This window comes from Cricetulus griseus, chromosome 7, assembly GCF_003668045.3.
Source record: "Cricetulus griseus strain 17A/GY chromosome 7, alternate assembly CriGri-PICRH-1.0, whole genome shotgun sequence".
In the NCBI taxonomy this organism is placed as follows: domain Eukaryota; kingdom Metazoa; phylum Chordata; class Mammalia; order Rodentia; family Cricetidae; genus Cricetulus; species Cricetulus griseus.
Window position 1 is genome coordinate 36,466,474 of NC_048600.1, and position 12,672 is coordinate 36,479,145.

At 47.8% G+C, this 12,672-nt stretch overlaps 1 protein-coding gene across 1 annotated transcript in view; it reads left to right on the top strand.

Moving 5' to 3' along the window:
• Window positions 1-1,445: 1,445 nt before the first annotated feature.
• Window positions 1,446-12,672, top strand: part of Emp2 (epithelial membrane protein 2) — a 40,377-nt gene continuing 29,150 nt past the window's right edge. Inside the window, exon 1 of the mRNA XM_027423917.2 lies at window positions 1,446-1,573. The gene's annotated coding sequence lies outside the window, so the exon portion shown is untranslated. The remainder of the gene's footprint in view (window positions 1,574-12,672) is intronic.

Below are 12,672 nucleotides of genomic sequence, written 5' to 3' on the forward strand. Positions count from 1 at the left end.
GCCTGATAATCCCTATAAGCAACATAAAGGAGAAAATCAACTCTACAAAGTTGTCTTCTTACCTCCATATGTATAAACACACACACACACACACACACACACACACACACACACAGAGAGAGAGAGAGAGAGAGAGAGAGAGAGAGAGAGAGAGCTTTAAAAGTATGGAAAAAAAAAGAAAAAGGTAAAGAAAAAAAATGCAGTGCCCAATTGAGACTATACAACTGCATGTAAGTTCCCGTTTGCTGTTAGAGGCACAAGCCTTTTAATTTTGGTTTATATAAGGAACACAAATCTGTGAAATTAAAAGTCTAAAATAATGCTGTAATATGCTGGGCCCTGTGTCTGAGTGTCTTCAATTTTAAAACATACCCTTCAACACATAGGATGAGGCGAAGGCCCCTGGCTTACTTCCAGAGCCTCGTAAGAGCCTTCTGGGCTGTCCATCTGCTGTTTCAGATGAGAAACTGAGGCAAAAGAAAAAGATAGTTATGGGTCTTTTGGTCATTTTCAGGACCAATGAATTCCCAGGAGTTCGAAGGACTTTGGGAGTGATTTGTGTGAGGATGTGTCTATGTGTATTGGTTTGGGAAGGCTGCAGGGAGGAATTAGAGGAGGGTTTATTAGGGTGGAACCCAGGTTCCAGGAGAGAGTGAGATCATGGAATCCCATCCCTGGCCTTCTTTTTAATTTTTGAGTCGAGGTCTTTCAAGAGTTGGCTTTGAATTAATCGCATGGCTCACCTAGGCCTTGAACTTGGATCTTATACTTCAGACTTCTCAGTAGGTGGGATTTATAGGCTTGGCCATAGTTGGAGGAATCTTATCTTTTTCAAATGATTTATTTATCTTCATTTTATGTGTATTGGTGTGTCTGTGTGAGGGTGTCAGAAACCCTGGAACCAGACAGTTCTGAGCAGCAGCTGGGAAATGAACTTGGGTCCTCTGAGGTTAAGAGGTTAAGCTTGGGACGAGCGCTTAACCTCTGAGCCATCTCTGAGTCCGATTTGGTGGTCTTACCTCAGGGGAGGAACTCTAACCTCTCAGTTTCAGCCACACAGCCTCTCCAGGAACCAGGCACTGTGTAAATATTGCTTTTAGGCCTCAGAACAAGGTCCCACCATGCCTTCCGTTTCCATCAGAGGAAATTGAGGCAGGAGACATTAACAACCAGCTCACTAAGTTAGTAAGAGAAACAGAGAGGATGCTAGGAAGGAAATGGGAATCACGGGGTCCTAACCCTGCAGTCAAGAGAAGAAGGGAGAACAGAGATGAGGAGAGGAGCGATGTCTCCAGCGGGAGGCTTCCAGCTCCCTTGAACTTTGAGAGTGCGAGTGCAGCAGGACGGCGGCAGGGGCTGGGGGTCCCGGACTGTCTCCCGCGGTCCCGCCCCCTGCCTGGATCGGCCGCTCCTGACATCACGGCCCGGGAGGCGGGCTCCGGAGAGGGCGGCGGGGAGGAGGCTCGTCGGCCAGGAGGGCGGAGGAGGCCGAGCCGTCCCAGCCCCGAGCTTCAAAACAGCCGGCGCCTCACCCCGCGCGCAGCCCGCCACTGCGTCTAGACGCCCGCGACCGGTGAGTTGGGGGCGCACCCGGGGACATCAGTAATGTCGGGGATCCGGGCTGACAGGGGAGCAGTCCGTCTCTTTAGGCACAGGCCCGAGGATCCCTGGGTGACAGGGAGGGGCCGGGATGCGGTCTGTGCGGCTGCCCCGCTGCTCTTTCTCCAGACCCCTAGGGCGCAGGCCTTCCTTTTCGGGCCCCCAAAGCCACTGTGACACCCCTGGGTGGCATCCGTCGCCTTTTGCGTCCAAACGGGCGGGAAAAGTTTGGAGAAGAGTCAGGGCGGCTCCCCTCTCCGCCACCTCTGGCCCAACGCTCCGAAAGTTTAGGGTAGCCAGTCCACTTGTCGCCTATGGTACTCAGCGTCTGATCCCCAAGCAGTGCTAAGCAGGCAGGATCTGCTGCGCCCAGACGCGGTACGTGGGTCCCCGTGGGCCGCTTGCTCCTCTGTACCTGGGCTCCCTGGCGCCCCACAGTGGCGAGGGGCAGTTTCTTTGGGTTCTTAGCGGTGTCCCAGAATTTGGGGGTGGGGGTGGGGGAGCGCCAAGGATAACTCCTTGCCTGCTCTTACCTACTATGGCAAATATGGGGGCTTTAAAGGCTAGGAAGCATGCCACCCATGATTCCACGCAAAGTAGGAGGTATAACTGAATGTGCATGCCGGGCTTGGAGAAGGACTGAAGCGTCTAGCTTCAATTCAGGAGGACCCCACTCATACGAGGCACCTTCAATCTGCAACTTCAAAGACAGACTAGTGGGTGGTGGTGGTTGCCAGAGGATGGGAATGGGTGGGATTTGGTAATATTTAACAGGTACAGTTTTGGTTGAGAACGATGGAAAGTTTTGAGTATAAGTAGTTGTGAGAGTTACTCAACATGGCTGGCTTATTTTAGGCCGTGGGCTTGTACAATTACAAATTATTTAAATAATAAACACTATGTTATTTTGCCACAGTGAGAGGTACAAGAGACACCTCTAGCCACCTCTGCTTGGTCATTCTGAATCAGAGAGAAATCCCAAAACCCAGCCATGGAGGCTGTCCACCTCTCCCTGGAATATCACTTTCAAGTAAGGATAGAGGTTCCATCGAATGTATCCATCCAGATTACCTGGAAGACCCAAGGGAAGAGGATGTGGAAGCCCATGGGAGTATACTGTGGGCTCCACGTGCCTCCTCCTCCCAGAGAGCCTTATCCTTCCTTGCCTGTCCCTAGCACAGCACACCCCCCTGTTGAAGGTGGAGAAACCTGGCCCAGAGACCTGGCAGAGTTAGATACTCAAGGCTGTGGAGCCAGAACTTCTCCCTGTCTCCACTGTATCCTCCCTCGTTCTCACCAGGAGATACCTCAGTGGCATGCAGGAAATGGGGAGAGACCCTTTAAGAGGTGTGGGTCCCCTCCAAGGTACGTGGGCAGATAGATGCCCAGCCCACAGCCTAGGTTGGCACTAGGGGTGGCCAGAAGGTGCTGAACCTGTTTTTCCTCCAAGGGGTTTTGGATCCTTACCACCGCCACCCCCACAGGAACTGAGGAGTCAGACTGGGAGGCAGAAAGAACAGGTCGCAAAGCCTGGAGCCTTCTCTGTCCCTCAAATGCAGAAGCTGAGGCTGGCCTGCAATCTGGGCAAGGGTGTTTGTGTGGGAAGCTGGGGAGGGAGCCAGGAGAGGGGGAGGGGAGGGCAAGGCTGGGCAAAACAGTCCTGGGAAGAGTTAGCTTGGGTGGTGCTGCCCCACCTACAGGGGAGGCCCCCTCTGAATCTGACACTGCCCCAAGGGAGAATTTAATTGTAAATACAGAGTGTATTTATTTAGCAGCCCCCAAACACACACACTCACACTCACTCACACACACACTTAAATACTCATAGGTACACTCAAACACCCTCCTTACGGGCATCTAGATTTCTTTCATACCTTCACAGTAGGCATTGATCGAAGGGAGGGTCAGTTTGTCAGTTTTTTTGTTTATGCGCGGGTACTGACCGACAGTCAGCTGCCCAGTGGTTTCCTCTCCTGTTCTCAGAGCCTCTCTGCTCATCCTTAAAATGCACTGGAGGAGGCAGTTCTTGGTCACAGTGAATGAACTCTAAGGGACACTACGTGGAAGGAAGTCTGTGGAGACAGAACTATATAAATACCTTTGCAGGCTACATGGGATGGCTTGGGACTCTGAGGCTGACCAGGAGACTGGAGTCCAGCCACCTCCTGGGGGAGGTGCATATTGCAATGTGTGGCTGATGCCCAGGTCTGATGTCAGGTGGGAGCTCTGACACAGGTTTCAAAATCTAAGGTGGAGCAGGTGCTTAGGCCAAGGGTGGCTCAAGCAGAGCTGGGCATCAAGACCCAAAGGTGAGCTTAGGACCCTGTTCTGGGACTGGGGAACAAAACTCCAGAGAGAGAGGCCTGTGCAGGAACGATGTTCCTGTGTGCTAGAAAGAACAGGAGTCTGCACTTGGAATGTGGTACCCGTAAAGGGGAGGTACCCCCTGCTCACCCCATCACTGGTGAGATGTTGTCTTGCTCCTCGCAGGTGCTGGCCTATGAGCAAGGTTTAGGTAGATGTAGACAGGCCTTTGGCAGAGTCAGGGATTGAACACATCTGACTCTTGTTAGACCCACAGGAGGACACTAAAAATATCAGCGGCAGGGCTGCCACTCAGCCAGAGCAATCGCTAGTAACCCGACACCCCAAGTGAGGCTGGTGGCTGTGACAGATGGTGATGACAACACAGGACCTCTGGATTCTAGAGTCACTTGGACTCCTCCAGGATAACCAACCTGGGGACAGATGCCTGCAAAGGGTGAATGCTGTCTGCATTCACTGGCATGGGCAAAATTTGGAGAATTTCGGGATCTAAAGAATCTAGATTTTTGAGAGCTAGGCACAAATCCAGAGAGGTGGTATGAGTTGTCCAAGGTTGCACAGCAAGCTGGTGGCAGACCTAGATCTCAGGAAGTGGTCCGTGGGATTCCAGCCTCATGGACTGAGAGACTCTTGCAATATATGTCTTTTGTCTAGTTCTCTGGTGGCTGAATGTTGGGCAGAACACTCTCCAGTGTATCACTTTTCCTAGAGCATCTGGGGACTTTCAGATGCAGCTGCTGGGCTCTAGAGAAGCTGGCTCATCTTGGGGCAGGATGTAGGGAGGAGGAAAACCAAGCAGATGGTCTTTCCTCTTCCCAGCTGAGGTACTGTTGGCTCCATTGCTTAATAAGTACCTGTCAGATGCCGAACTGAACTCTTGCCCTGGCCCTCACCTTCCTTGGGCAGCCAGGCTTCTGTTCATGGGGGCTTAGGGCTCTAGAGGGAAGAGAAGTCTGTACCATTCTTTTTTGTTTGTTTGTTTGTTTGTTTCGAGACTGAGTTTCCCTGTAGCCCTAGCTGTCCTAGAACTCCATCTGTAGACTAGGCTGTCCTCAAGCAGAGAGATCACCTGCCTCTACCTCCCAAGTGCTGGGATTAAAGGCTTGCGCCACCACAGCCCAGCTTGGCTGTTCTATTCTTGCCAGGCTTGACTGCACCAGTTTTCAGAAGCTTCCTAGGACTTAGGGTTCAGAGCTGAGTGAGGAGTCACCAGTGCCCTCAGAAATCTGGGACACAAAGCAGCTGTTATGAGGTAGGATATAGGTGCACAGTGTGGCTCCTCACTGCAAATTGCTCCTAGACTAAGATGATTTTCCCCACAGTTGAGTCCCTCATGTAACATATTGTGTGTGTGTGTGTGTGTGTGTGTGTGTGTGTGTGTGTGTGTGTGTGTGTGTGTGTGTGTGGCATGTACACATGTGTGGAAGTCAGAGACAACTTGCAGAATTTGGTTCTCCCCTTCCACCTGTGGCTCCTGGCTCTTTGGGCTTGACTTCCTGGCAAGTGCCTTAACCCACTGAGCCATCTTGCTGGCCCTCAATTTTCCCTTCTGATGTGCTGTCACAAACTCATCTTGTGACCTTGCCTTTCTTGAAATGAAAGTATTTTTAAATATCTCACTAAGTGAATACGGCGTGATTGATCTCATTAATTTAAATTAATGAATTCTCCTCAAAATGTTACGCATTTCTGTTTGTGCCCAGGTTGATTCCAAAATAAAAGTCTATGGCCTGACATAAAAAGAAGAAATATTAATAATGTATTTTCCTTGGTTGGCATTTGAAAAGAATTGCAAACAGCACATGAGCCTACAGTTTCACAGATACTTCTGTGTGGGGTCAAATAAAAGTTAATGTTTCTTAAACTCTACATTTTCTTAATTAATCAATAAGCACAGGTTGTCCAAGTTTGGTGAAAATCTTAGTGTCAGAGTAACTGCCTTTATGGAAGGTGTTTTCTAAGTGTGAGCCTGGAATGGACACATTTCACACGTATTTAATATAACATTTACATTAATTTTCTGAGAATTTGATACATGTAAACAGTATATCTTGATCATTTCAGACTTTAAATAATAATAATGATTATTGTTGTTGTGTGTGTGAAGGCACATACATGCCACCATGGGCATGTGACAGAGGAAAACTTTGGGGAGTTGGTTCTCTCTACCATAGATAGGTTCTGGGGATCACACTCAGGTAAGTCAGGCTTGTGCCACAAGCACTTTTAGCCTGTAGGGAGCCATCTCACCAGCCCCATTTCACACTTCAGGTTTTTATGTTGCTTTTTTATATCTTTGAAGACACTTTTGACGAGAGAACTAATCCACAGACACCCATGAGCTACCATACACTCTCCTCTTCAGCAAAGCCCTATATTCTGCTTCTGACAGAGATGGCTGACTTAGTGCCCAACAGTCTCTTCATCTTCAGTGAGGGTCCCATGACCTTCACTGGTTGCTCTGAGGGTCAGAGTAGGTGGTCTGTAGATGTCTGAGAAGTAACTTGAGATATGGTTTGCTTGACAGATGTGAGGCTGAGGGAGATGGACTTGTCCACTTGAGTCTTAGTGAATATTATTAAGCAGCTGTCTGCTATGAGGAATCTGGAGAGGAATTCCCCATCTTCCAAAGGTGATTATCATCTAGTCAGAGGTGCTGAGTTCAAGTGTACCTGCTCCAGGGCTCCTGGATTCCACTTCCAAGAAGCTTCGAGTGTGGTGGGCAAGAGTTTCCTTAAGCCTATGAGGCTGGACATGGGCTTGGGAGGCCCTTTAGTGTCCACCCCACCCCGGTAGTCACACTTCAGTCATTCTGTAGAATATTTTATAGCATTAAGAAGAACTAGGTTTGGGGGCTGGAGAGATGGCTCAGCGCTTAAGAGCACTGACTGTTCTTCCAGAGGTTCTGAGTTCAATTCCTGGCAACCACATGGTGGCTCACAACCACCTTGAATGAGATCAGGTACCCTCTGCTGGCATGCAGGCAGAAGACTGTATACATAATAAATAAATAAAATCTGAAGAAGAAGAAGAAGAAGAAGAAGAAGAAGAAGAAGAAGAAGAAGAAGAAGAAGAAGAACAACAACAACAACAACAACAACAACAACAACAACAACAACAACAACAACAACAACTAGGTTCAGGCTGTCTGCATGGTCCATGGGGAAAGGTGCACTACCACTTGCCTGCATTACTGAATCTTGTTTTTGTTCTTCTTCTTCTTATTATTATTATTACTATTTCTATATGGGATGTAGCAATAGCTCAGAAAAAAAGCAGCCAGCCAGCCAGCCAGCCAAACAAACTCAAATGGAGTGTTTTGCAATCCTAGTACCGGGCAGATAGAGCTAGTGGACCCCTGGGGTTTGCTGGTGGGCCAGCCTGGACTACTGATGAGTCTAGACTAGTGAAAGACTCTGTCTCAGAAAGAAGGAAGGAAGGGAGGGAGGCAGGGAAGTAAAAAACACTTGAGGTCCTCTGACTTTCATTTATACATGAGCCATTTGCACTTGTACACATATGAACACACACATGCAAATTACTAAGACTATATGTGAAGGACAGTAAAAGGGCTGACTGGGTAAAAACACCTGCTGTGAAAGCCTGACACCCTGAATTGGGTCCTCAGAATCCACGGTGGAAGGAGAGAACAAACCCTGAAATTTGACTTCTGACCTCTGCATGTATACTGTGGCGTGCATACACCCACTTCACCACACATGCCCACCCCCCCCCACACTAACAAAAAAGCAATATATCAAAACATGTACTATTTATGTAAAAAAAATAAACAAGAAATTTCATTACATGGTGTGTCCCCATATGAATTGTGTGTGTTTAAAGAAAATGGCCAGAAGGGTGTATCAGATAGATTAACATGATTACCGATGATGAAAGGGAGGCCAGTGAACTGGTGTAGTCTGAATGAGTGAAGGACTTCCCATCTCATCTATATCAGGGAGTGAATGCATGAGTTACTTCTGTGTCTGAACTGCAATAACAATGAGTTGGTCTTTCCTGCACTGGGGTTTTGCAGGTAAGAGAGTGGGAGCTTCATGGCTTTGGGGCATCAGTTGGACCACAGGCAATCACAGTTATCCAGGAACAAGATGTTGAGCTGAGGTGTCATCCAGCCCTGTGAGCATCTCTGTGGAATGGTACATAGTGGATGCCCAATGAGTAAAATAAGTTTTGTTCTGGGTGCTGTGGGTGAAAAGACCAGCTAGTATTGTCATGGTCAGTCATCCAAGCAGGTGATAGCATCAGAACTGGATATCCAGGGCTTGGCAGAGAACTCAAGCAGATGGGTGAAGACCTGAGTCTCACACTATGCATTAGCTTGACACTACTTAGGGCAGGAGAAAATGGCACCTACTTAGCAGCATTATCAGTAGTAATGACAGTAATTACCATGGCTGCCTTTGGAGCAGTTTGCTGGCCACGTGCAGTACCTCCCTGCACTCATTTAAAGGTAGAAACTGTTATTATCTCTGCTCTCAGAGATAAATGAGCCTGTTAAGGAACATGCTCCAATCTCACAGCTTGCAAGTTAGGATCTGCTTCTGGAGCTCCTGGGCACCATTAGAAACACCGATCACCCTTCTGTTCTTGTCCAAACTCAACATAGGCTTTCTCTTCTTGAAATAACCCTGGTCTTCTGGGTCCAGAATGTTCTTTTGGTCTTCCTCCAAAATAGGTGGTCTCAATCCTCCAAGGCCTTCTATGACAAGATGACATGAGTCACCTCTTTCGCCTGCTCCTTAGTGTACTCTGTATGTGAAAGTGTGTGTGTGTGTGTGTATTCATGCTGGTATGTGTACATGAGGCCGAAAGACAGCCTCTGCTATTGATTCTCTTCTGGTTCCCACCTTCCAAGTAGGCTGGGCTGCATGACCAGTGAGCCCCAGGGACCCACCTGTTTCTGCTTCCCCAGCACTGGAATTATAAGCATATACTACTATTCAAGGGTTTTTAAGACAAAAAAAACTCCAAAAACATAAATTCTGAAGATTGAACTCAGATCCTCCTATGCAAGGCAACCACTTTACCAACTGAGCTATCTCCCAGCCCCTCCTTCATGTATGTCTGTGAATGCATTTAATGTCATTAGATGATATGTTTTTTTAAATCAAGAGAATGTGTAGAACTGTAGGATGTGTCCCAAAGTCCAGCCAGATAGGCGTGAACCCAAGTGTCTAGGGAGGCAGCTGAGGACAAGGCTCCTAGCCCTCAGTGAGTCTCCTGACACTCAGCCTGCCATGGCTGCTAGGACCCACCCTCCACTTTTTCCTGCAGGCCCTATTTCTGAAACTATCCCTTCTTTCTTCACCATGGGCACCATCTTGGCCCAGGCCACCAAACTCTTTTTATTATATTATCTTTTCATTGATAACTACCCAAACTCTTTGATTGTTGTCCCCACAGCCACTCATTCTAGCCCTGAAATTCACTTTCCATATTCATGCAGAAGGATCAGAGACGAAGTTAGCTAGGTGGCTCTTACTTACCCTACTTAAAAACTCTTCAGTGGTTTCAATTGCTCCTAAAATAAAATAAAGAAAATCATCTCAGGCTTTGCATGATCTGGCGCCAAGGTCCTTGGCTGGCTGCCCATCAGAACCGCCCAAGGAGTCGTGATAAAATGCAATTTCCAATCCCCACCTGGAGAGAATGACATCAGCCTCTCAGGAGGGTGGGGCCATTCACAGGTAGTTTTTCAGGTCCCCCAAGTGTGGTTGGGCACAGTACTGCTTCCTTTCCCAAACTCAACAACTTTATTGTCATTCTGCCCTGTCCTTCTTGCTCTGGCCACCTGGCCAGACTCTTTGGTGATGCGGGGATTGAAACCAGTGCTCCTTGATGTTAGACAAGCACCGTCACTGAGCTAAACATCCCCAGCCCTCTTTCTACTTCTTAAAAATTTGACACTGGATCTGAGTTGCCCAGGCTGGTTTGTACTGTCAGTCCCCTGCCTCAGCCTCCAGAGCTCAGATTATAGGCTCCAATTCTTTTTTTTTTTTAAGATTTTATTTATTTATTATGTGTACAACATTCTGCTTCCATGTATATCTGCACACCAGAAGAGGGCATCAGGTCTCATAATGGATGGTTGTGAGCCACCATGTGGTTGCTGGGAATTGAACTCAGGACCTCTGGAAGAGCAGTCAGTGCTCTTAACCTCTAAGCCATCTCTCCAGCCCTAGGCTCCAACTCTTAAGGTGTCCTGTAGCCTATGATGTCTGGAATTCAACTGTAGATCAGGCTGACCGAAAACTCCAGTGTAGCTGAAGATGGCTCTGAACTTGTCATCTTCCTGTCTCTACTCTGGAATGCTAGGATTACAGACATGTACCACTCTACCTGGGATATGCTAATGAGGCCAGCACTGTACCCCTGAACTATGTTCCCAGACCTTACAGGTCTCTTCAGGCTCACCAACTCTTTTTGTTTGTTTGTTTCTTGGTTTTCTTGAGCAATTGTTTCTCTATGTGGCTCTGGCTGTCCTGAGAATTGCTCTGTAGACCAGGCTAGCCTCGAACTCAGAGATCTGCCTGCATCTGTCTCCAGAGTGCTGGGAATAAAGGCGTGTGCCACCACCGGGCTTCAACTCTTTTTGTTTTTCTTTTTTTAATAAAGTAATTCTTTGTTGATTATTTGGGAGTTTCTAATACAGCTCACCTCCCAGTCTCTCCATATTCACTCCTTACCCCTGCACCATCCCCTCCCAAAAGAACCCCCCAAATTAACAATGAAACAAACAAACGAAAACACCTTGCTCCTTCCTTCTTTCAGAGGCACACATTCATTCTTCATGGTACTCTTCTTCCCCAGGTCAATTCAGACAGTTCTTCCGAGGTCACTTTCAGTGGCGTTGTTTTAAGAGTGGCTAGTGACAGCAGGCACAGGGACCTTTTGTCTGTCTGCTGAATTCACTGTTGCATCCCAATAGTTACCAGGGGTACTGCAACCTTTTCAGGCTCCTGGGAGGAGTCTCAGAAGACAGGTTCTCTGAGCTGGGAGAACAGTGAGTTGGAAGCTACAAGCTGTGGGCTGCCTGGATGAGAGAGGAGATGGGACAGCTTGGAAGACCTAAGAGATAACAGCCAGGGGCAGGGCTGCTAGAAGCATGGATTGCTTGTATCTCACAGCTTCCCTGCCATCCTCCCTCTGGGAAATTGTACTGTCATTTGAGGCTCAGGCCCTGGGTCTCAGGACAGGACAAATCTGTGGTGCTTCTCACTTCTGGGGTCCCCTGCAGGGTTGGCAAAGGTGGGTCTTCAGCAAGCCCACCCTACTTCTCTCACTTTTTAACCAAAAAGCCAGCCATCACCAGAAAAATCTCACCAGCTGCCCCATGGCACTCAGTCTCTGCTGCCATTCAGGGACTGACATGCTGCTGCCCTCCAGCCCCTCATTCTGCTGAGCAGTCCAGGGCCCACTTAGTTTAGCAGATGCAATCTACATAGGTTGCTCAGAGACAGAGTTTGTTAAAGGGAAAAGGAGGTGAAGGAACCCACATAAAGAGCTTGCCTCGCCCGACGGTGTGATTGGTATGGTGTGCACCATCCTATCCATGGGTATTGGTATTAGAAACAAACCAAGCCAAGCCTGGTGGCGCCAACTTGTAATTCCAGCTGTTAGGAGGCTGGGGCAAGGAGGATTGCCAAGTCCAAGGCCAGCCTAGGCTATAGAGAAAATTCCTGACCAGCTTGGGCAATGTAGTGAAACATTGAGAAGAAAGCTGCGGATACAGTTCAGTGGGCAAGGACCCGACTTAGCAAGGGAAGGCCCGGAATTCTACCATCTGCGTTGCACAAAGAAACCCATTTCCTCTTCCTGAAGGCAGCATTCCTTCCTTGAGTCTCGAGAGAAGACTGTGCTTAGAACGGGAGGTTTCTTTTTACATATAGCGTATGGAAATGTATTCTGTTTATTTTTGTGTGCACATTCTAAACTCAGTCTCAGTTCACAATGTGAGGCAAATAGTCCTTCAAATATTACTACATAAGGGCCAATGAGATTGTCCAGTGGGTGAAGACGATTGCTGAGAAAGCCTAGTGACCTGAGTTCAATCCCTGGATCCTACATAAAAGTGGAAGGTGAGAATTGGTTACACAAAGTTGTCTCTTACCTCTACATGTGTGCTGTGGTTCACACACACACTAATTAATATAATAAAAATGTTTAAGTAGGGCTGGAGAGATGGCTCAGCAGTTAAGAGCACTGGCTGCTCTTCCAGAGGTCCTGAGTTCAATTCCCAGCAACCACATGGCTCACAACCATCTGTAATGAGATCTGGTGCCCTCTTCTGACCTGACGGGATATATGTAGACAGAACACTGTATACATAATAAAAAATAAATAAATCTTTAAAAAAATGTTTAAGTATGGTAAGAGGACAAGCTGTGGGAGTCAACTCCTAGGAATCAAACTCAGTTCTTCATTCAGGCTTGGTGTCAGGGCCCCCATTTTCTCTGCCATCTCTCTGGCTGCAGCCTGACTTTTCTATAACTCTTATATGTTGGTTGGGTCCAGCCTTGCTGTTTTCTGTGTCTTTCTCTTTGTTCTTTGACAGCTGTAGGAAGGTGAGGGTTCAGGGTGTAACTGTAATCCCAGCTCTTCCACTCATGCTCGCCTGACCTTGGGCTCCCATCCTCAACATCCCTCCCTTTTCTTACCTATGAATTACATGTGGTAATGACTCCCAGGAAATTCCAATTTCAACAGTATCTTTAGGGCTTCCATTCT